At 44.4% G+C, this 22,674-nt stretch overlaps 1 protein-coding gene across 1 annotated transcript in view; it reads left to right on the top strand.

Annotated features, from left to right (window-relative positions):
• Positions 1-628: 628 nt before the first annotated feature.
• The window catches only part of PASD1 (PAS domain containing repressor 1), a 117,872-nt gene continuing 95,826 nt past the window's right edge, over positions 629-22,674 (top strand). Inside the window, exon 1 of the mRNA XM_064159559.1 lies at positions 629-989. The gene's annotated coding sequence lies outside the window, so the exon portion shown is untranslated. The remainder of the gene's footprint in view (positions 990-22,674) is intronic.

The following is a 22,674-nucleotide window of genomic DNA, read 5'->3' as shown; positions in this document are numbered from 1 at the left end:
TACTGCAAAATAACAGAATACAGGGGTGAGTGACAATGGTAATAGTTCAGGGGAATGAGAGGTGGGAAAGGAGATGGCCCTTAAAATAGTGAATGAAGCCACACGTGTTACTGCAAAATAACAATACAGGGGTGAGTGACAATGGTAATAGTTCAGGTGAGTGAGAGATGGGAAAGGAGACGGCCCTTAAAATAGTGAATAAAGCCACACGTGTTACTGCAAAATAGAATACAGGTGTGAGTGACATTTAGACACGCTGCAGCCCATGGGATGGGGGAGGAAAGGATCCTGTGAAGTGACCTGGGGAGCTAGGGTAGGGTGAGAACTGGAATGTGCTGGCACAGCATGGTATATGATTCCTGAGGCACTGTATGCTTTTGTTCAGAAGTGTTTATTGCTGTGTTCTCGAGGAGATTATGCAAAGCTGTTGATCTGAAATATTAGATGTAAACCACAAAAAATAGCAAGCCAATCTCGTTTTTAACTTCCAATTAAAGTCATTCATAGGTTGACAGCTTTGCAGTGAGTGATCTGCGACACTTCTATCCAGCTTTGTCTTATACAAACTAAAGTTGTTACAGACTCTGAGTCATCTCTTAGGGCAGGGTCAAGCCTTTGGAGTGTAAATATTTCTTTAAAAACACCAAAGAGCAACTGCCACTCTGGTGTTTCATTATCTCTATTCACCTCTCACTTTAAGGGAGACACAAGCTTCTTGTTTCAAGTTCAAAGGAGCAGTGCTTGCTGTTTCCCTGCAAGGGGAGGAGACCTTCTTGTGCTTGAATAGGGCTTGCAACGAGAAAATGCTGTGTGATTTTAGGCTCCAGCAGTCACTCTCTTGCCTGAAGACATGCTGATGTCTGAGTTCCTGAGATGGTGGGATACAGCTTGAGCGTCTTAGAAGAATCGACACTCGCAGTGTTGCATAACAATGTTGAGCAAGAGACTGATGAACTCTTTGGACGTGAGCGCTGCTTGAACATAAAAAGGTAAGAGAAGTTACTGGGGAGGTGATAGGGCGTTTCTGTACATGCTACTCTCACAGTCTGCATTCTGAAACCGGGAAGTAGAGCCAATGGTGGTCCACATTCTGAAGGCAGGGATACTGATTGAGGAGCTTTGTGATGAAGGATGACTAGGGAGAAGAGCTTTAAAAGTCAAGTAATTCACTTCGTGAATACTTGGGACTGAGTTTCTTGGTGCTGGTTTGACATCATGTTTCCCAATCCTCTTTATCTTAGCAGCTTTGGATGGCATGTTCTTGCTGAGATGATTCCTCCTGGGTGTCCAGTGTTTCTAGAACTGATCAGGTGTTTGCTTGCATCTGTGGTTTTACAATAGTGCAAACTACTCACAGGCCTGGAAAAAACTATTGATGCTTTTATGATGTGGTTTTATAGTTTCAGTGTAAATGGCCCAGGGCACAGGGGGTGTGTTATTAATTAAAATGGTTTTTAATTGAAGAATCATTTATGAGTAAGAGTAACAGCAGTCAAAGCACAAAACCTACTGTAGGTGTGGGCCCATGCTGTAGGCACCACTGAGGTTTCATACCTTTGCAGTTTTTCATCCTCAAGCTGCAGAGTTTCTCTTCATTTGCTTGACTCATTAACATGAGATCAACTGGAAATACTTTACAGCTGGAATGCTTTGTTTCAAGTGAATTAGTCTTTGGTATGTAGGTGGGCTTGTGTCTGATAGAGAAGGCTGAAGAAGTCAATTTGCTATCAAACTTTATTGCAGTTTGAGCCTGTCCTAGAATTCCTCTAGAATTGGTAAGTGTTGAATGATTCTTAATTTGAAGCATTATGACAGAGCAGTTTCCTTTAAAAGTTTGTGTTTTGTCTTCAATGCTGGTATAAAGCATGCCCCCACCAAAAAAATCCAAACCTAAAATGCTTCTGCTGATTTGGGTGCCTGAAGTCTTTTGCTGGGTCTTTGTGTGTTACGTGCAGCTTCCTGTGTTTAAATGTGAGCTGCCTGTAGTGCATCATCTACAGGTTTAGCCCAGCATACCTCAGACTTGCTGGGTGGAGATGGAATGTTGTGTGCCATATGTTTAATAGGAGGGTCCTCTGATTGGCTTAATGCTCAGTGGTTACAACAAAGATATTGGAAATAATCTTGAATAGCAGCTTTTTTCCACAGCTTCCAGTTTTACATATATAATAAAATTATACATATATATGTGTTTTACACATGTAATAAAATTACAGTGCCATCTTTCTTCATGGTAATGATCAGCTCATCTGTTAACATGAAGCCAGTTCCTTTACTTCTAGCTAGCATTTGCTTCTAACCCCATTACACTCTGGCAAGCGGCAGCAAGTTCCTCACTTCTTTATAGCACTTCTCTCTCTTTATCTCTCCTAGATATTTGTCAAGTGCTTTCAAGGGGAGCAAATATTTTCTGTAATGTGACATCTGTTTTGATCCCTAGTTAAGATTACATTGAGCTTTGGAGGGAGGGATGAGGATTTTATGCCACTTAGTGGAAATTGTGCTTTTCCATCCATGAATTTTCAGAATTGTTAGTGCTATCAGCTCTGGCGTTTGAGGCATGAAAACAGTAATGCCAGGGGAAAAAAGCTTCCAATTTCACAAACAATTTTTACTCAGATAGCTAATTGCTGTGGGCCTTGGACAGAGTAATTAACCACACAAAAATAATAGCATGTTTCTGTGTTGTCATATGGTTATTGGATTCAAAACAGTCCAACTCTGTGTTCAAATGTAGTTTCATTTAAGCATGTTACAAGTGTTGAGAACAGTGAGTAGCATTGTCATTGTGATCCATCTCTGAGAGAAAACTACACTGAGCCCTTCAGTCAGGAAATCTTAGAGAGCACCCAGGAGTGTGTGCTGCAGCTCTTCAAGAAGCCTGCCCATGCCAAAAAAGCCATGCTTGCATTACACCAAGCTTATGCAAGAGATTAATTTGCAAGTGGAGCTGAGTGGCTTATGAACTTCCTACCTTAGGTCAGCTGTGCTCTAGCTGCATGGTCCAAAATGCAATTTGATGGGATAAACAGCTTTTTTAATGGACTTCATTCGAAAAGTGAACAGGTATTTCTTTACAGCAGGTAATTCTGCCCAGCACAAGAACTAATTTGCTACAGTTTTGTTCAGTTAAAGAAGGAGCAGTGCAATAACACGTCTGATTACATAAGCACAAGTTCAAGCTGATCACATCTGTATGTGGATATAACATGTGAACTGATTGACCAGTAAAGCAGACACAGTAATTTATTTTGTCTTGTTCCCTTGAATTGTGCCAAGACAGTTTTCTTTCAGTTCAAACTAAGCAGTTTGCTCAGCCTCAAAGATTACTTTACAGATTGACCAATAAGATGATGTTACAGTGTTTGAGGAAGCCAGTTGCACTAGACTCTTGTGATGAGCAGGTGAAGTTTTGCAGGTTAAGTGAGCTCTCCTGTTTGTGTTCCTGGCTTTTGCAGAATTAGCAAGGGCTGCTCCCAGATCTGATAACAGTAGGAAATGCAGAAAATGAAGTATTGGAGGTAGCTGTGCCAGGAGTACTGTGAAATGGGTGGGTAAGAAGAGCTTACCCATCAGAAACAGGACATCAACTGACTCTTCTTATGTGCATTCCTAGCATTGTGTATGTATATACTATATATAGTCTAGAGTATAAAGCCATCATTTACTCCAACAGTCTTTGAAAAACACAATCTGTTCTTAGCATTTCCTCAGGAAGAAAATTTTACTTTAACTAGGCTATTGAGACTCAGTACAAATTTAAGCTTCTTATTTTTAGCCACAGAAAAAGCTTCTGGACAAAACTCCAGTATTGGTGTTGATGGATTTAAAAAAAAGAGGCTGATATGACAGAATTCTATGTGTGGCACCATCCATGGGTCCATGGTGTTGCAAAGGAGCGTTAAACCTTCCTGGAGACTGTGCCACTGAGTATTCAGATACCACTCTCTGTAGCCCTTACCTTGTCTTGCTCTCTGCTCCCTGTTGCAGCAATACCCAGGGAGCAAGACAGGACTCTGTTGTGTTAGATGTGTATCAATGCAGTGAGAGGTGATCTCTCTTCTCAAGAAGGTCTGTCGGGCTAGAGGGGTGTTGGGCAACAAACATGTCAAAACTCAAGTCTGTAGAAGGAAAACCAGCCCATCTTTACTGTGTGTAGATACACTGAGATTTGCTTTACTTGCTGTGACAGATCACAGGTTTAGAAATGGAGGATGGGTGGGAGAAGGAAATGAAACTTGACTCTCTTGACCAGATTACTGATTCTAATGTCAGCGATATCGGCTGTTAGACACCACCCATCTACAGTGCCTTCTCAAATTCTTTTGAGATTGCTTCTGGTGAGATCTTGAATCAGTGGATACCTGGCATGTTACCTAATTTTCTACAGCTTGGTGTGCTGTTCAAAGTCTGTGCAGCTCACACTGTAGTGCATGCTTTCCCTTTTTGTCAGGTCTTCTGAATATTCCATAAAATCCCTGTTTCAGTATTAGTGCTGTTGTTCAACTGGCTTTACATTTTCCTGGGCTTCTTTCAGGCTTACCTTTTCTCTCTGTGAGCTTTTTCTTTGACCTCTTTCTAAAATCTTGAATAAAAAACTAACAACAACAACCAAAAAAAAGACTGATGGAAACTTGCACAGCACTGGAGAGTGATGCTGCACTTCAACTGTGTGATTCCATTATCCTTCCAGTAGTGTCAACTCTGTGCTTTTGGACTGCTCCCTTCATTTGCCCACAAGACTGAGCTGGGACCGAGTTCAGTTGTCAGGGTGCAGGATATGCATGTGGTGCTATCTGGGGGAAGGGTTGGTGTGAGACTGAAACTATGCAGCAGCAGTGGGTAAGTGATGAAAGAATTAAACTAATGCACAGACCCTAATTTTCCATGTATGCCTTGGGATATGTGCATGTCTTAGTCTTAGCTCTAAGCAGTGTATTGTTTGGGGAAGTACATTCAAGCATGACTAATCTGCCTATGTCTCTCCCTTGCAAAACACTGTGCTATTTGAAATGTTTTATTTTTCTGTTTTTTAAAGAATATTCTCTCATAATCCAAAAGCTATTTTCCTTTTTTTCCCTAGAACAATTGGTTGAAGTGTTTTTATTAATCTTTTCATTATTTAAGCACTTCTATCTGCAATACATGATGGAAGCAAATGAATGGGTTTTTATTTGAGACAAGCTTGCTGTTTTATGTTACAGAAACGATGACTCACGAGATTCATCCAACCCTCATCTGTATTCCTCCCTCAGCTAATAAGTTAAATATGAGTTTTGTGATTGTACTAAAAGGCAGCCTATGCTTACCTCACTAGGGAACTTGTTTGAACATTGAGTTCACAAGAGGAAAATTCCTTGCCACAGTAAAACTGCACCTCTGAGCACTAAGGAGCTTTGCAAAGTTTGCTCCCTAAGTGATGAAAACAGTATTAGATTTGATTCATTGCTCATGTTTACAGCAATCCTAGTCTGGTGTGCTTGTAGGATCTTTATGGTGTTGCCAGGTTTGTGGATCTGATATATAAGGGAACAGCAGAAGGCAGAGACTTGTAATATTTTGTCTTTCGGTATGTTAATCCTGCAGATGAAGGGTATCAGGGAGTACAAGATGCTGATCTGGGATGATAACACACTCTGTTTTCATTCTTGTGTGGTATAACTAAGAAGGGAGCATGGTGAGTGGAGGTACTTCAAGCTGCATGCTGTGAGAAGGCACCCTTAGCTGGAGCTGACTCCCATGTTAACCCAGCCAAGCCTTGCAGCTCTGCAGTGCAGATGTGCCATGACTTTTAGCTGCAAGGAGAGCTTGATCTGTACAATTCACTGCATAAATTGTAACCAAATTCTCTGTGGCGTTCTGGATTTTACACTGGTCTTTTTTAACTCTGCAAAGGTCTTCTGAGCATTCTTTCTGGCTGATCCCATTTTAAAGCCATGTGCTGTGGTTATATTAGGGACGCGCAGGAATAAGAGGCTTGCTTGGTGTCTCCAAGCCCATGTTCAGCAAAAATGTATCACACTGTTATCACAGAGTGTGCATATGCAAGAAAAAAAGATGAAACCAACCTAGACCATCAATTTCACATTTTACAATGGAGGAAACCACTATGTGGGGATGCAGCATGTGCTAGGAAGAAGAGATTCCACCATGGCAGAAATGGGAATTTGAAGTTCAAAGACTGAAGGTTCTGGAGGCTAATTCTGTTCCTACCTTACCAACTCAGTTGGGATTTTGGTTTCAAGCAGAGTGAAGACCAGAAGGTAGCTGAGAGAATTGTGCTGATAAATATATGGGCAGCTATAGGAATAGGCAAGGAGTGTCTGTCTAGTTTGGCAGGTGATACTTACTTTCTTCCACTCCTTCTCAAGACAGCTGCAAGTGGAAAAATATTGTGACTGACTATAGGCCAGTAGTCCAAGAGAGATTTTTAGATTTCTCTGACAGAATGGCTTTCAGCTGGCTTCAGTGAGCATGGTTTCATGGTCTCTTCAGCACTAGAACTAGCCTAAGTACAAGTCAGGTAGTTAGGTTTTCTCGATGGATTCCTCTTCCTGGCATCAACAGCTTTCCTTAATTTGAATTTCACGAGTGATCTATTGGTTTGATGTAATCCTGTGCACAGGCTTAATGTAATTTATCATTCCAAATGTTAGAGTGAGGTAACTGAAGTCCCAAAGCAAAAGGCAATCTCTCTGTCTTCCAAATTCTCCCTTAGAACCTAAAAATAACTTAAAGGTATCCTATAATGAAGATAGTATTTGTGTGCCAAAAAAAACCCCCACCTAATTCCACAGAAAAATTACTTACACAGTGTGTATTTTGCAGTTTGGTGTTCCATGTAGCATGATATTATTTTCCTCATTGGTTTGTAGATGTCTGCTCATTAAGCAAGATCTTCTTTACAAATTGTAGGAGCTGTATAAATGCTTTAGGGGATGAGCATATTTATTACCAGTTGATAATCCTTGTAACTTGTTACATTAAAATATAAATGGATTAGAGTGTATCCTGATGAGGAGCATGAAAGTGATTACTAAAGCTGCAGAAATAAATGTGCTAGCACCCTAAATGGTATAATAATCCTCTGAGGGGAAATTGCACCCTCGTTCGTTTATAATGGTATTGTGATTGACTTTGTTTTAGTCCAACTTTGAGTCAATGCCTCCATGCAGATCTCATGCCTTGCCTTCCAAAATGACATCAAAGATGAAAGGAGAAAAACAGTCTTGACAAAACCAGGTCACTACATCAGCAAGAGGAGAGTGGGCTGAGTGCTGCTTCCTAAATCAAAGCCTCACTGCAGGAGCATTGCTGTACTCCCATTGGTGTGTCACAAGTGCCATTCCTAGCAGTGAAGGACCAAAAAGCATCACAACGGCCACTAAAGAGCTGAAGGCCTTGGTCAAAGCCTGGTGCCTCTCCTCTCAGGGTACTGTTGCCCTGAGATGAGGATGTGGAGGTTCTCAAGGCACTGCTTTATGGAGAATGTCCCAATCCCAGCTATGCTTTCTAGCCAGCCCCTGCTCATGTTAGGAATGATGGAGGAATAGCAAGACCTCTGTGCCTATATCCAGATAAAACTCCAGCAAGGGAACTGAGCTGTCCTGCTAGCCTTGTGCAGCCAGAAAAGCAAGGGTCCTTCTATAGCTTTGGCTGGGAACTCTCAGGACTAGGAGAGACTAAGGATCTTCTAAAACATGTACACCTCTGATGGATGTGATCCTGTATGAGCCTGGAGCCCATCTTAGTCTGCTTACAGAGCAAGATGCTGCCAAAAAACTATCATCTCTCTATCTTGCCACAGTCCATGTGTACGCCCAGAAGAGCTGTCCATAAAGAGACAGAGAGGTATTTGAGTGGAATTACCATGTGGGCAAAATAACTCCCTCATGCACAATTCAGACATCTGTAATAGTGGAGTGGGAGCCAGAGGCATTCTTGGATCCCATGTGAGTGTCCTCCAGCCATTTTTATAATGGGCCAGTTTAGTGTATACAGCCAAACTGTAACAAGATAATTATGTAGCTAGAAGGGCCAGGTAATTAATATCAAGTACAACATAGTGTGCTGCTTCTTCAACAGGTGTTTTGTGCAAAGGTGGGAGTGCTGAGTTGTCTTGATTTAGCTAGTTTGCTGCTGCCTGATAAAGAGGGTGCAAAACTCTACCGGAAATGCCTTTCCTGTCTTTTGGGGGGGGTTAATTAAGTAGAAAGCAGTGGCAAAATAGCAGCGTTCCTCCTGAGACATGCTTACTGAGCAAACAATTGGTAGAGAGAGAGCCTGCTTGCAGGAGGCTCACCCAGGTCTCTGTGTTCAAGAACAGTTCATGCCAACACGTCTCTGTGTTGCTTATTACTTACTGAAGCAGAGACCTTTACCTGTGTCTGTAACCACATGGGTGCAAGATCAGAGCTTGGTGTTACCATGTAAGTAGCAGTTACAGCACGTGGTCTCTTGCAGCTTTTACTGAAGGCATCTAACAACACATGTAATTAACGCTAAATGAAAGCCACGTGGCACAAACTTTACTCTTGCTATAGAACACATCAAGCAAGATCTACCAAAAGCAAATACCTAGTCTTGGGCTTGAGACATTACACTGTGCAATCTGTCTCCTAACAGAGCTGCTACTGAGCTCTGAAAACTGGAGTCTGCTCCTGCATTCCTGATCTGGTGCTCCCTCACTGGCAGAGAGAGACACCCGGGCTTCTAGCAGAACCAGCTCACCAAGGGGTTCAGGTGAGCTGCCTATCCTTAAAACATCCTCCTGAAGCACTGCAGGGGCGTGGAGAGTAGCAGTCACCATGTCCCAGTGGAGGCTGTGCCTGTATAGAGCAAGTGCTGAGCACAAGCTGGTATCAGCCCTGATCCAGCAGGTCCTCTGGAGGGGTAAACTCAGGGAAAGAAAAACTTGCTTTTAATAATGCCAGGAAGACTTGCCTTGGTTTCAGGTGAATTGACATCTTGGTGCAAAATAAATGGCTTGCAGCACCTAGGACCTTTCTGGCTGGGACTTTGAGTAGAGCAAGCTAATAACAGTTCTGGCTTGCTGGGACTTTAAAAGGCATTCTTTCTTCTTGGTGTAACCAGAAGGCGATAGTGTGGCATGTGAGAGGTCTTTAATCTTGTCTTCTGGATTTGTATGTTGTAGGATTAGACTTTATTTTTTTAAGCTTTTTGTTTCATCTTGGGTACTGGCAGAGGCAAGCAGGTAACTAAAGGTACAGAGAGAGCATTTTAATGTGGCTTTTTTCTGAAATCATCTAAGCAGCCAGACCCCCTCTGACCACAGCCCCACCCTTCCATCTGCATTTTGTAAGGGTATTATCACTGTAATTAATAGGAGTTGTATAACAGTACCTAATTAGTCTCTGATCATACAGTGTAAATTTAACTTGATTATTGTTAACCTCAGTGAACTCGGCAGGAGATTAATCCTAGTGATTCGCTCAGCACAGAAAGCAACAGTGACAGTTTTGCAGAGGACCAAAATATTAGAGTACAGAAATGGTCTGCGCCCCCAAGTCCTGCCGGGTAGTGCCCTGTGCCAATGGTAACACCCTTGTTGGCAAGGGAGTGGCACTGCAACTGGAGTATCCCCATTTCCAAATTGGTTAAAAGCCACTGGGATGCCAGCAGGCTGCTACAATGCAGATCTTAAAATCACTGAATAAGGAGTCTGAGAGGATTATGGCTTGCATAAGAGTTTTATGTCTGTCCTAAAGCTACAGCCCCTCTGCGTTCGTGGGCTGTGCACTGTGTCCACCAATGACTCATGGACTACATGATCTCCTGAATGGCTGACTGACTGCAAGCTGTGTTTTGTTTAAGATGAGATTTCAAACACAGGACCTGGTCCCTGTCTTACAAAAGCAGGTGGGATCTTGTCTGTGGGAGGAGAGTGGAGGCAGAATGGTTATTTATTTATCTTGATTTCTGAGGAATAAAATGCTGCATGTTTCACTTTTACCCAGCGTGCCAGAGAATGCTTCTAGTTTCCTCAGCTAAAATAGCAAATGAACCTTGCTAAAGTAATGGTTTAGTCCTGTATCTAGTCTGTGTGGTGGTGGTGGTGTTCTGTCTTTTGCTGAGCGTATTTGTTTGCTTGCCGCTAATAATAGTTTAATCAATGGGGGCTGATTCCTGCATGTTCTCCATCTGACAGTAGAAAAAGGTCTTTTCTATCTGTCACTTTTGGGTGGTTTTGGTGTTTTTTGGGGCTTGTTTTTTTTGGGTTTTTTTCTTTGCTTAATTAAGAGCAAAGAGAAAGTTTTACTCTTGTGTGCATGAATGGTCACATCAAATGGTACAGGAAAATCTAGGCCAAGCTGCTTTCAGCGGGCTAAGGAACACTACACCATTGCACCCAGCCCTTTCATAGCAGCAATGACTCTCATTAAATGCTGGGCACCTTTGGAACTTTCCTCCATACTGTTAGCTTTGCTTTTCATGAGTACCCCAAAGCCCACTTTGCCCCTTCCTTGCTTGCCATGGTGCAGCTGTCCTTAGGAGATGTGTGGGTGTGGGATGGGAAGGAGAGGGATGTGCGTGGGGAAGCAGGGCTGGAGCATCCTCGCTGCCTGCAGAAACGGTGCCGGTTACATAACGCACTCACTGGGTAACGCGGTGAAACTCTGACAACTCTTCTGCAGGAGCTTTCAGAGGGTTTGGGGCTGCTGCCTGGCTATAGGGTAAGTCAGGAGGGTGTTCCTTGGGGTGGGGTGTGCGGTGGGGGTGGACAGGCATGTGTCAATGTGTGCAGTGTTGGAAAAGGGCTCCAGAATGACAGGCTGAGATGTGGGTGCAGGTGATGGGACCTCAAGCAAGCGTGGCTACTGCACAGCTAGCACAGTGCCTGGAAAGAGATCCTTTTAAGATATTGCTGCTTTGTGATACAGCTCTGGAACTTGTTTGTACTATTTGTTTATTTGATTGCTTGTTTCCTCTAATGTACCTGAAATGCAATTAGAAAGATGCTGTGCTTAACCCACAGAAGATTTCCTTTCATAACACTTTTTTGGGGGAGAAAACTGTGCTCAGGCAGTGAAATGCTTTACATCTGACCACGCCAAGATGTTGACACTTTTCAGAATATAATTTGCTGGAGCTTTGCTTGTTTTTGAACTTGTAGAATTGTGCCTGCTTGCAGCTCGGCTGGTTCATTTGCTTGTCCGAGTGAAAATGTTGACTTTGACTGGTGAGTACATGCTGGATGACTGTGTCTATGAGTGCTGGATACCCACGTCTGTTTTGATGTTAGTCTGGAGCTGTAAGTCGGGACAGGCTTGCCACTGTCAGCATTGCTACTCATGTGTAGCACTCTTGTGGAGCTACTGCCAAATACGCAGAAAGCAATCGCAGTTTGCAGCAGGATGAATGACTAAGGGAATGCCTGAGGTTTTGGGGATTATGCTACAGGGGTTATGCTTCCTCTGTGTGCTGTATGTACTTAAAGTATGCAGGAGTTACTGGTGAAGCTGATGGCTCCCTTACAGAAATGGAAGGGCTGTGGAGGAGGGCTGTATGTCTGCAGCCCACTCAGCTGTAAGCTCAGAAGATTTAAACAGCAAAAAAACAGAGAACAAATGAACCTAAATAAGCAAGAGGATCTGAATTATTCACTAACAGAAATGTTTGTTTCTGAATGGTCAGGTGCCTAAATGCAGAGCAGCCTGAGGCTGTGGGGCTGGCAGTGTGAGGGTGAGTGTTGTCCTAAAATGAACTGTGCGACAGAAAAATTGCTTGGTATTAGATACAAGCGCATATTCCCCTGGGACTGTGAATCTCTTGTGCTCAGTTTTTAGACTCTTCCTTTTTTGTTATCATCTAAAAGGTATTTGCTGCCCCAATTCCTGTCACTTTGCCTTTCACATTTGTTCTTTGCAATATTCAGCTGGAGGAGCAGACTGCCAGGGCTCGCATCCTATTTCATCTTTGTTCTGTCACTGTGCTTGTGTCAGGTGGTTCCATAAATGTGGCTGGTCCTCCTTGGGTTATCTGACCCTTGTGTGAGGAGATGTGTGTAAGCAGACAGGACTTAACCTATGGGCACTGTCTCACTCTGGACTCACATGAGCTACATGGCTGGATGTTAGGAGGAAGCTCTTAGGGGAGAGAGTGATTTGCCATTGGAATGGGCTGCCCAGGGAGGTGGTGGAGTCACTCTCCCTGGAGATGTTCAAGACAAGACTGGATGAGGCACTTAGTGCCATGGTCTAGTTGACTGGATAGGGCTGGATGCTAGGTTGAACTGAATGATCTTGGAGGTCTCTTCCAACCTGGTTGATTCTACATGAAGACTGTCTGCCAAACAGTTTTTGTCATGAACCTTGGAGGTCATGGGGAGTCAGATGTGTGGTGGCCTCTTCTCTTGCACCTCACTGTTGTGGTTCTAGTTGGTTGCAGAAGTTTTGCAGAGAGTAGCAGCCCAATGTTTCTCACCTTCACACTGGGCACCCTGGTAGAGATGTGACAGAGCTGGCTGAGGATGGTGGCCACCATGTCCGAGACTCAGACCTCAGGAAGGAAAAAAGAGACTAAAATCCTACCTTGGTGGCAAGTGTGGTATTTAACCTTGTTTGCAATGGGGAAGTGGCTTCTGTGCTGCAGAAATATCTCATCATTCTGGGAAAGATCATCAGTTGCTCACTGTAAGTGGGTGCAACTAATAAACCACATTATCTGTGAACACTGCAGGCAGGTTGAGGCAAGCTGTTTCTTAGGGTGTGCAAGGTGGTTCTCAACAACTGGCCTACAACCATGATCCTGTCTGGGCCCTGTGCTCACTCTTGGTTATATTCTGGGGACAATGGGTAGGTGCTAATACCAGATGGCAAGATGTTGTTCACACTTGTGTTACTCTGCACATGCTCCTGACATCACATCTCTGGGTACTCCAAGAAGCTGGGGAAAAGGGCAAGGAGGGAGCACGCATGTGGGGCAATGGGTCTGTTAAGACCTGGCCTGGGACTCCCCTTTGTATCCTACTGGGCTCATTCCCTGGGCATTTATGAATTAAGAGACCTCTCTCTCTCTTGCTGTCTGGATGATACCAGTCAGGGACAAACAGAAGATGATTTGACCTGCAGATAGTCTGGTGTCAAAGTGCAAGAGGTTTAATGGAGCAGTTCTGTATCCCAGTAGCAGCTGCTTGTGGACAGCACTGGATGAGATGAAAGGAGCAGCTCAGCTGACTGGAGCCCTGAGCAGGTGCACACTGCTGCCTGATGAGAGCTTACAGCATGACACTGGATTCCAAGTTTAATTCCAAGCTTATTGAGATTGTTTGATTTTTCCCTCTCAGGCAGGAACTAAGCCTGAATTGAATGGGATTTGGGGCATTTGATTTTGAATAGTGGTTCAGCTGAAAACTGGTATCTGTTAAGGAAGCATGGTACCATACTGTCCTCTCCTGTCTGTCCTTTCCTTCCCTCTCCAGTGCCACATCACACATTCTTCATGCCAAGTGTAGGAATCAGCAGTGGACAATGTTAAGACTCCAAGTGGTGCTGTGGCCTGGCAAAGGGAAATGAGTAGTTTGGTAGCCTGTCTCAGTTTCATCCTCTTATAGTTTTCTCCATGTGAGCTGTTTTCAGCTGGTGGGGCACTAACAAAACAGTTTGGTCCTGTGCTTAAAACTAATCTGGAATAGCTTTGATCACTCCAAGACTGAAAAGTGGAGCTTCAGCCTACCAGGCTCTCTGCTTCTGGGATAGGGTGCAATTGAATGAAAGCCATAATAATTGGATGTGATGGGCAGCCTTCCTAGGAAAGTAAATGCCAAGAGTTAACCCCATGTCAAAGACTGTTCCACTGTCTCCTTAAAGTAATTTCTGTCTTGCTGGGCAGGAGGATGGGCAGAAACTTGCTTTCACCTTCTAGGAGAGAGAGGTGGGTTAGTCCTCTGTGCATCAGCAATATGACTATTCTCGTCTGCAATGGAGTTAGATCTTCTGATGCTGCAAACCTCCAAGCTAAGCACAGGTATAGAAATATCTCACAGCTGCCTAGTTTTTCATGCATGATCACCATGGCATTGGTGGCTTTGTAACTTCAGTCACACAGCTAAGCCCGCAGGGTCCAGTTGCTGCCTGCAGGTGGTGAGCCTTGCCCTGTGTATCCAAAAGAATTTTCTCTGTGCGTGTCTGTGTTTAATTGCCATTACAAAATGGTAATAAAAACCGTGTCACTACAGCATGGTGTGGAGCTGGGATTGGCAGTTCAACTGCAAGTCACCTGTTGGCAGAGCTGCCTTGAGTTTATCTGAACTCTGCCATGGTTGGTTGTTCCCTTCCGTGAACTGTTTTTGAGGAAGCTGACATTGCTCACACTTGTCTCAGATTTGCCTGGATCAGTTCTTTTCTTGAGTCTTTCCTATGGTGGAAATTTAGCCTGTTTAAAACTCCTACCAGCCAGGTGCCTCAGCAAGAGCACTGCTAGGCATGCTTTGCCCAAGGAGTAACTTACTTCTTGAAGGAGCACTATTCTGATATAGACAAGAGTCATTAGGATGGCTTTGAATTCCTGATGTTGGTGCACTTTCTGGGAAAGTCCCCATGGAAATAACTTAATGCCACTGAACATTCTTCCTGATGCTGCTGCCTCCAATGCCACAGAGCCATGGTGCTCTTACATTGCAGGGCTGGATGCTGAGCATCTTTGCATCCGTTAGTTGGAAGCCCTCCTGCCAAAGGTACCTGCAGGTGGTTTCCTTTTTTTCCTTGGAAAAGGCAGGCAGAGAGATGCCCAATAGAGTGACTTTGGCATTTGCCTTCCTGTGCCTCAAGGAGTAAACTAGCCCAGAGTATCTGCAGCAGGAAACCAGCACAGCTCTGTCATGGTGCTGCTGGCAGCACCTCTCAACACGTGGTCCCCACCAGTTATCAGTCCTTAGATTGAATAGTTTGGCCTTCATTTGTGTAGAGATTGCCTGTGGAGTTCAGCCACAGTTGGAGCACCTGGAAGCTCTTCTGCCCTGTGCAGTGACTACCTCTGCTCAACCATGGTACTGCAGTCAGATGCCTGCTCTAACACAACTTTAGGAGTCTGGTTCTTGAAACCTGTGACAAGGCTGATCTGAAGCTGGCAGGGATGTTGTAAAAGAATAAAAAGCAAAGTGGAAACAAAGAGCATCAGCACTTGGTCACTTCTGGAATGAGCTGCACCAGAACTTGGAGTGAGTGGCTGCCATTCTCTTCCCAGCACTCGGATGATAAAACTGAACACATCTCTCAGTAGCCATGTGAAAGCAACAGGAGTGCCTCTTTTTTTTGTAATATCACTGCTTTTTTGAAGTCATTTCAGCAGCTCTGATGAGGAAGTGAGCTCTTGAAGTGTGTTTGTATTTCATGTTTCTAGCATAAATCAAAGAGCTACCTGGAATCCAGATGAACAGGATAAGAAATGCACATGGTAAACACTCAACCCTAAAAACTCAGTGTCAACTCAATTCTATGGTTATAAATAACCATAAAGACTTAGGTGAAGACATCAGTGACAGGGAGAAGGGATGGGTGCTGGCTGTGCAGCAAAGAGGTTTTCAGATAATGGGAGATACCTCCCAGTATCTGGATGACTCCTGTTGGAAACTTGGCATTGCATCATTGTTCTCTTCATGCCTGTTTGTCGAATTTGAGAACTGTGAATGTTTGCACATATTCATTGTTCCAAGGGTAGGGAAAGAAAAGAAGTCCTTGAGAAGTTTTTGGGCCAAGCAGTGCAGAAGCATGTCACATAACAGAACAATTTGGAGAATCTGAGCTGAGTGGGCTGGTGAGTGGGTTCATGCTGGCTGGCTGCCCTGGTGTGATTTTGGTCCTTACTTGTTCTTCTCCCTTTTGTTAACACCGGTTGCTCTGTGGCATGGTCCAGGGCACATACTAGGTCCAGCAATAGTGGGTGAGGGGCAGCTGGTTAGCAGGATCTCAATGGGGCTGGGCAGGAGCCTGCCACAGGGCCATGGGATCCTCACACATCTTTACAGTATCACAGTGTCACAGTATTATCAGGGTTGGAAGAGACCTCACAGATCATCAAGTCCAACCCTTTACCACAGAGCTCAAGGTTAGACCATGGCACCAAGTGCCACGTGCAACCTTGTCTTGAACAGCTCCAGGGACGGCGACTCCACCACCTCCCCGGGCAGCCCATTCCAGTGTCCAATGACTCTCTCAGTGAAGAACTTTCTCCTCACCTCCAGCCTAAATCTCCCCTGGTGCAGCCTGAGGCTGTGTCCTCTCATTCTGGCGCTGGCCACCTGAGAGAAGAGAGCAACCTCCTCCTGGCCACAACCACCCCTCAGGTAGTTGTAGAAACTACCCTGACTGTGTGGTCCAGGAACAGGAGCAGCATCCCACCTCTCCCTCTGCTCCCATGCAAGCTCCTCACTTTGCTTTCTGGACTGTGCCCAGAGCGTTGTCAAGCCCTTCTCACCTGTAGGACATCATCTTCCAGCAAAATGCTGTACCCTGGGGTACAGCAACAGGACTAGTCAGAGCAGAGAGCCTGAGTGGCACAAGGAGCATCAAGAAGGGTTCCTCAGCTCCACTCACCCCAAACAACCAGCCCATCTCACTGATTCCCAGGCTGCCCTTGTCACATTGCAAATGCCACCTCGTGGGGGTTGCTGAAGTTATGAGTGCTCATCTCACCAAGGTAAAGCTGTTTGATGCACTTTGCAGTAAAATGACTTTCTAGTGCTTACAAATCTTTCAGAGAGATCAAACGTGCTTAAAACCTCTGCTATATTCTTGCTTTAGTTTGGAGGTAGCTCAGAGCAGTTTGCAGCTCAGCCACTGCTTGCAGTTCAGGTTCTTTGGAGTGGGATCTCTGCCTTTTCTAGTCTCTGTTCCCCATGCTGCCTTGGGGACTTGCTAAACCCTGAGAATTTAGCTCTGAGCTGCAGTCAGTGAAGCTCTTAGCATGGAAACCTCAGCATCAGGATGAGAACCAGGTTGAAGAGAAGTGCCTTAGCTTTGGAAAAGTGCTTTTATTTTGGGGAGGGGAGAGAACAAGAATTATTCCAAACATGCTAATAAACCCCCTAAAGTTAAAAACTAAGCATTTTCCCACTTCAGTGTAGCTCTTGGAAATTTTCCCAGGATGTCTTTGTAGAGCTCATTGTAAAATAATGGGGTGTTCTTTCCCCACAGGCATGTGCTGTAATAAAAGCATTTCATTTTCTGCACTTGAAGTTATTATAAAATCACCTGGTCTTGGGATTGCTGTGAAGACCTTTGGGAAAGCATTCTCCTGGGCTTCATCACGTGAGATGTGCTACAGCCGAGCACATCCAGAGTTCTGTGTGGCAGGGAGGGAATGGTTCAGCTCACAGTCTTGCTCATCTGTCTGTGGTTTCCCCCTGCAAGAGGAATTGTAGGTTTGGCTGGGCTGTATTTAAACCTTTATATCAGCAGCAGTGAAGCTGGTTCTGTTCTTTAAATTAACCTTTTTAAAGTAAGAGTGAGGCTGTGGTATGAAGAGTATTGTTTCTCACAACCTGGTTGTCTCAGCTAATTATTTTTATAGTTGAAGTATTTTGTTGCAGGAATTAGCAGGTAACTAATCAGCACCAAGGTTGTTTTAACATCACAACGCTCAGGTGCCAAAGTCTTCCTTTGTGTGCATTCTCCTCTGTCTATCTGGAGGATAAGTCTGGCTCTTAACTGGTCATGCAGAGTATCCTAGGGAAGGTGAAGAGTCCTGCTGGCTGGAGAAAGGAGTGCTGATTGTGTCTAAGACTGTGGGGAGTTGAGCCTAAGGCAGAGCAATAAATGTCAATGTTTTCATTGACTTCAGTAGCCTTTTGATTAGATTGCCATTCCCTCCATAGACCTGAGGATCAGAGTAATAAAGATAATGAAGGATGAGTAATAAAGGGAAGCACAGATGCTTAATCATCCCAGTCCCTCCAAAATTGCAGTTTGTTGAATCTATTTGCTGTTCTGGCCTCATCTTAGCTAGAACTTGATTTTTGAGTCTCCACAGATGAGTGGATCGGGCAGCCCTCTGCTCAAAGTACTGGCTGAGCTGCGTGGAAAATACTGTGCTAGGCTGTGTGTTTATTAATAAGCTGTTTTGGTCAGGAGATGGATCACCATGTCTGAGCTCTTCCAGCCAGGCTGGCTGCTGATACTGGACAGTGAGCAACTGTCACTTCTGTTAAATCTGTCATATTGCAAGTAAGCTGCTTACAGCATGCAGGTGTAAGCAGAGGTGGGCAGAATGACAGCCTAATCCACCTTAGGGCTCTACCCAAAGTCAAATTTGGAGGCTGCGTTTCTCAGACACAGTTGTCCCTTGGAAACAGTTGTCCCAGAGGCACAAGTATGTTGAGGAGCAGAACAGTCACCAGCTCTGGTGAAAGAGCTCCGAAGGGCTTGTAGACCCTCATTCCTGAGCAATGGCGAAACAGGGCGGCTGAGGAACATCAAATTCAACAAAAAACACATCCTTGTACACTGCTTAGCAATGCAGCACAGATTTTTCAGTTAACCTGAGGAGCTGGAACAGAGCCTTGTACAGAAAGGGGAACGCTGTGAGACCTGGGCAGCAGTACAGGATTCTCAGGAAAGCTTTCATGGGTGGGGGCTTTGGCAAGCTCTCTGCACTTTCTGTTTGCTGTGAAGCAAGATGCCAGTCCCTAGCCCAGAGATGCCATTGCGACCTGTCCTGCACCAGTGCAAGTCTAGCCCATGTGCTTTGTGATGGCTGTATGAGTGGTTTGGGGAGGGAGGAACACTTGGACACCCACTTCTCCTGACACCTTCCTGCACTACCTCTTTCTGGCGTTCAGCCCTAGGTCATTATTCCCTGTTGCTGCATTGGGTGTGACTGTCCCTTCATACTTCTGTTAGGAGAACAGATTTCTCCCTTTCCTTTTATAGGTGAGAATTCACCTGTGCATCACAAGATAGAACATGTGTTTCAGAAATGATCTGCTCTTTGGTCAAAGTGCATAGCAGATACTTGAATATGAGTAGATAAAAAATCCTGTTGATGGAGGTGCTGCTTAATATTAAACTAAGGCTGTTGCTGAATCAGCTTCTTGACCTCTGGCAACCTTTGTGCCACAAAAGTGTTTATAGATTTAAACATCAGGTCATAAATACATTTTCTTCAAATGACACTGCAGCATGTGGGGCACTGTGCTGAGCTTTATGGGACAATAAAACTCAGTGCTGACCGCTGTGAATTTTTTTCCCTCTTCACAGGTCTTTATATCGACTCTTAGCAACTCTTCCTCAGTGGCATTTAACAGTGTTTAATATCTTCACTCCACTTAAACTGCCCTGTCATCTGTACGGCTCTGCACATGTAAAGGGAGCTTGCTGGTACTGTTGTCTTTCCTGTGGTTGCATGAGAAGCTCCACATGAGGCTGGGGAGTTGGAGTGCTGTGTTAAGATGGGACAGAAAGAAGTTCTTCAGAGAGTGATTTGCCATTGGAATGGGCTGCTCAGGGAGGTGGTGGAGGCACCATCCTTGGAGGTGTTCAAGAAAAGCCTGGATGAGGCACTTAGTGCCATGGTCTAGTTGATTGGATAGGGCTGGGTGCTAGGTTGGACTGGACGATCTTGGAGGTCTCTTCCAAGCTGGTTGATTCTATGACAGTAGATCGTGTGTAGATTGAAGGCTGACAACTACAATATGCATTTTGAAATGATGGAACATTACAAAATGTGCCTGGAAAGAGCTTCAGGAGGCCTTCCGGTTTGTTGTTCCTCACAAGAAGACCCACAACTGTCAAATGTAGAGATGTGCTTGCACAGCTTCTAGAGTTAAAAGCTTAAGAAAACAAGTCAGGGAAGTGGTTTGAAATGCTATCAGGAAAAGGAGATGGGAGGTAGATTAAATACTTTATTAACATCACCTAATGGCAGGGTTATAAGTTCAGTGTGGAATTCCTGGCTGTCATCCAACTGATGCCAACAAAATTCACGTGCTTCTGAGATGCAGAGCTGCAGTCTCTTCCATTTCCTGCAGGCACCAGGGAGCATGTGAGACTTCCATGGAAGGGTTGTGCAATCAAAGATACCAACTGACAAGCAGCTGGATTAAGACCAAAGAAGACACTTCTGCCTTCTGTCTCCTCTGCATGGGCACAGTAGTGGCAAAATAGTTGAAAGCTGATCTTTCAAAAACTCTTCATCCAGCAGCAGCTTTTGACCAGGCAAGGCTGGTGTTCCATGCAAAGGTGGGTGGGAGTGGCAGAAGTGCTTCTTCAAGGGCAAGATGTGCTTGAGCTGGTCGTGAAACTACACCCTGAGGGCTGCAGGATCAGGCTGTTTGTAAAAGTCAAGAGCATTTTAATGTACGAGATGTTTATGTCCTTTCTTGAAGTGTTATAATGAGGACAAAGCGATAACATCGGGGAAATGGGGTCAGAGAGCAGAGTCCTGGGGAAGTTCATGCCCAGCTCCTCTGGTGTTTACCTCGGGACATGTTTTAGTTACTGACTGCTAAACACAGTAAAGCAGAAGGTGCATTATCACTCTTCTGAATTTCAAACAGTTTGTTGTGTCTTGCTGGAGAGCACATCATTCGTAGCTTTAACCAGCTGTAATATAGCAGAAGCTGCTGAAAAAACACAGCTGTGTTACCATAACTGCACATTTATCTTCAGGAGGAAGTATTTGTTGAAATTACCTTTTTGGCTCCCCAAACATGAAGACATTTCTAAATGAAACAGTACCAATGAGTACCTGTAACATTTTGCTTTAAGGTAGAAGAATAACCTTAAACATTTGATTTGTGTTTTCTCTGCAGTCTTCAGCAACTGAGTTGGGGTTTTCTTGGCTGGCCTTAGGAATTGCTTAGGAGGTGCAGGACATTGTGGAATTCTCAATACTCTTCAGATGACTCTGGTATGAGATCTGTAAGGATAAGTATGCTACCTTGCCAATGAAGAGATCCAATGAGGCATTTATGCCCCAAAAGCACTCCTCACCCAGATTAGTCCACCTACCAGCTGGGAGTGCTTGGTAGCAAAGATATGAGAATAAATCCTTCAAAGCAATGTGAGACAGAGTTATTCTAGGCAAAAAAGGTTTGTCTTCCATTAAAGAAAAAAAATCTCAGCATTAAGGAAGACAAAACCTTTTGGTCTATAATAGCTGTTATCTGCATGTTCTGAGTTGCTTGCCAGAAGTTCAGTGCTATTTGTCTCCAGTGAATCTGACCATGGGTTTTGTGTCCCAGTGCCATGCCTAGAGTCTGATAATCCAGCTGCTCACAGACTGTTTGGCCTGCCCTGTCCTGGACCAAGGGTTTGTTTGAAGGAGCTTAGTTTTAAACAACATTTCCACTGCCTGGATCTTTATCATTGCTAGAAGAAAGCTTACTTTAAGGGGGGCATTGTTTGCATGTGAGCTACTGCTAGCTCTCAAGAGTGTGGCTGTGCTTACAAAAGCCAGGATTTGTTCCTGTAAAACAGGCAGGTAGGCATTCTGCTCCCCATGGCACATTGGGGTACGCAGCCTGCCTTCATCTCATAGGGCTCTATCAGAAGGAATTTCTGCTGTAGTTCTGTCGGTCTAACGTCTTCCAACTACCCACAGATGCATGCTAAAGCTGTCAGTTTTGTTTGGAGTGGTTTCAGTTGGCTCTTTTGAGAGGACGTCTGCAACTTTTTGATCTGGATGCTATAGTTAAGGATTCCTCATAAGAATCATAGAATCAGTCCGGGTTGGAAGGGGCCACAAGGATCATTTAGTTCCAACCCCCCTGCCATGAGCAGGGACACCCTACCCTAGATCAGGCTGGCCACAGCCTCATCCAGCTTGGTCTTAAACACCTCCAGGGATAGGGCCTCAACAACCTCCCTGAGCAACTCATTCCAGGGTGTCTCCACTCTCATACTGAAGAACTTCCTCACGTCCAGTCTGATTCTCTCCACCTCCAGCTTTGCTCCATTCCCTCTAGTCCTGTCACACCCTGACATCTTAAAAAGTCCCTCCCCAGCTTTTTTTGTAGGCCCCCTCCAGATACAGGAAGACTACAATAAAGTCACCTTGGAGCCTCCTCTTCTCCAGACTGTTCAGTCCCAACTCTTTCAGTCTGTCCTCATGGGAGAGGTGCTCCAGCCCTTTGATCATCATAAGGAATTCTAAATCTTGCCCCAGCTGAACAAAAACAATAAAATAAATAAATTAGTCAAGAATTGAAAGACGAGAGTTGTGAGAAGGTAGATTTTTCAGCTTGCACAACAGCACTTGGTTGAATAGAGATTAGCCAAAGCATGAGCTGAGTTTTGCTTCATTGTTTGCTGAATAAGAGCCTAAATAACATAAAGTAATAGAGCAAGAACTGGCTTCAGCTATGTAGGAAATTCAGGGCTGTATTTTCAAATGCACAAGCTCATTGCCTCACAGTGCCAAAATGAACAGTTCACTTAACATTTGCCAGTGTGAAATTTGGTAGGGTGCAACGGATTTTGCATTCCAAATGACTCAGGAATGATGCAGTGGGTGACAGTGCTGTTGAAACAGAAGGGAGCATTGGTGTTTGGAAACAGCTCTTCTATGGGAGATTAAAAAAAAAAAAAACCATGAGAAAAAAAATATTAAGAGGAGGAAGAAAGGTTAAAGTGTTCTTTTGTGAAATAACTCCAGACGAAGCGCTGAGCACAGGGCAGTGTATAGGAGAAGCAGTGCATTAAGACTCCTTTATCTGCT

The sequence above is a fragment of the Pogoniulus pusillus genome, chromosome 19, assembly GCF_015220805.1.
Source record: "Pogoniulus pusillus isolate bPogPus1 chromosome 19, bPogPus1.pri, whole genome shotgun sequence".
Classification (NCBI taxonomy): domain Eukaryota; kingdom Metazoa; phylum Chordata; class Aves; order Piciformes; family Lybiidae; genus Pogoniulus; species Pogoniulus pusillus.
The sequence above is the reverse complement of the archived record's forward strand: the minus strand, read 5'-3'. Positions and strand labels throughout refer to the sequence as shown.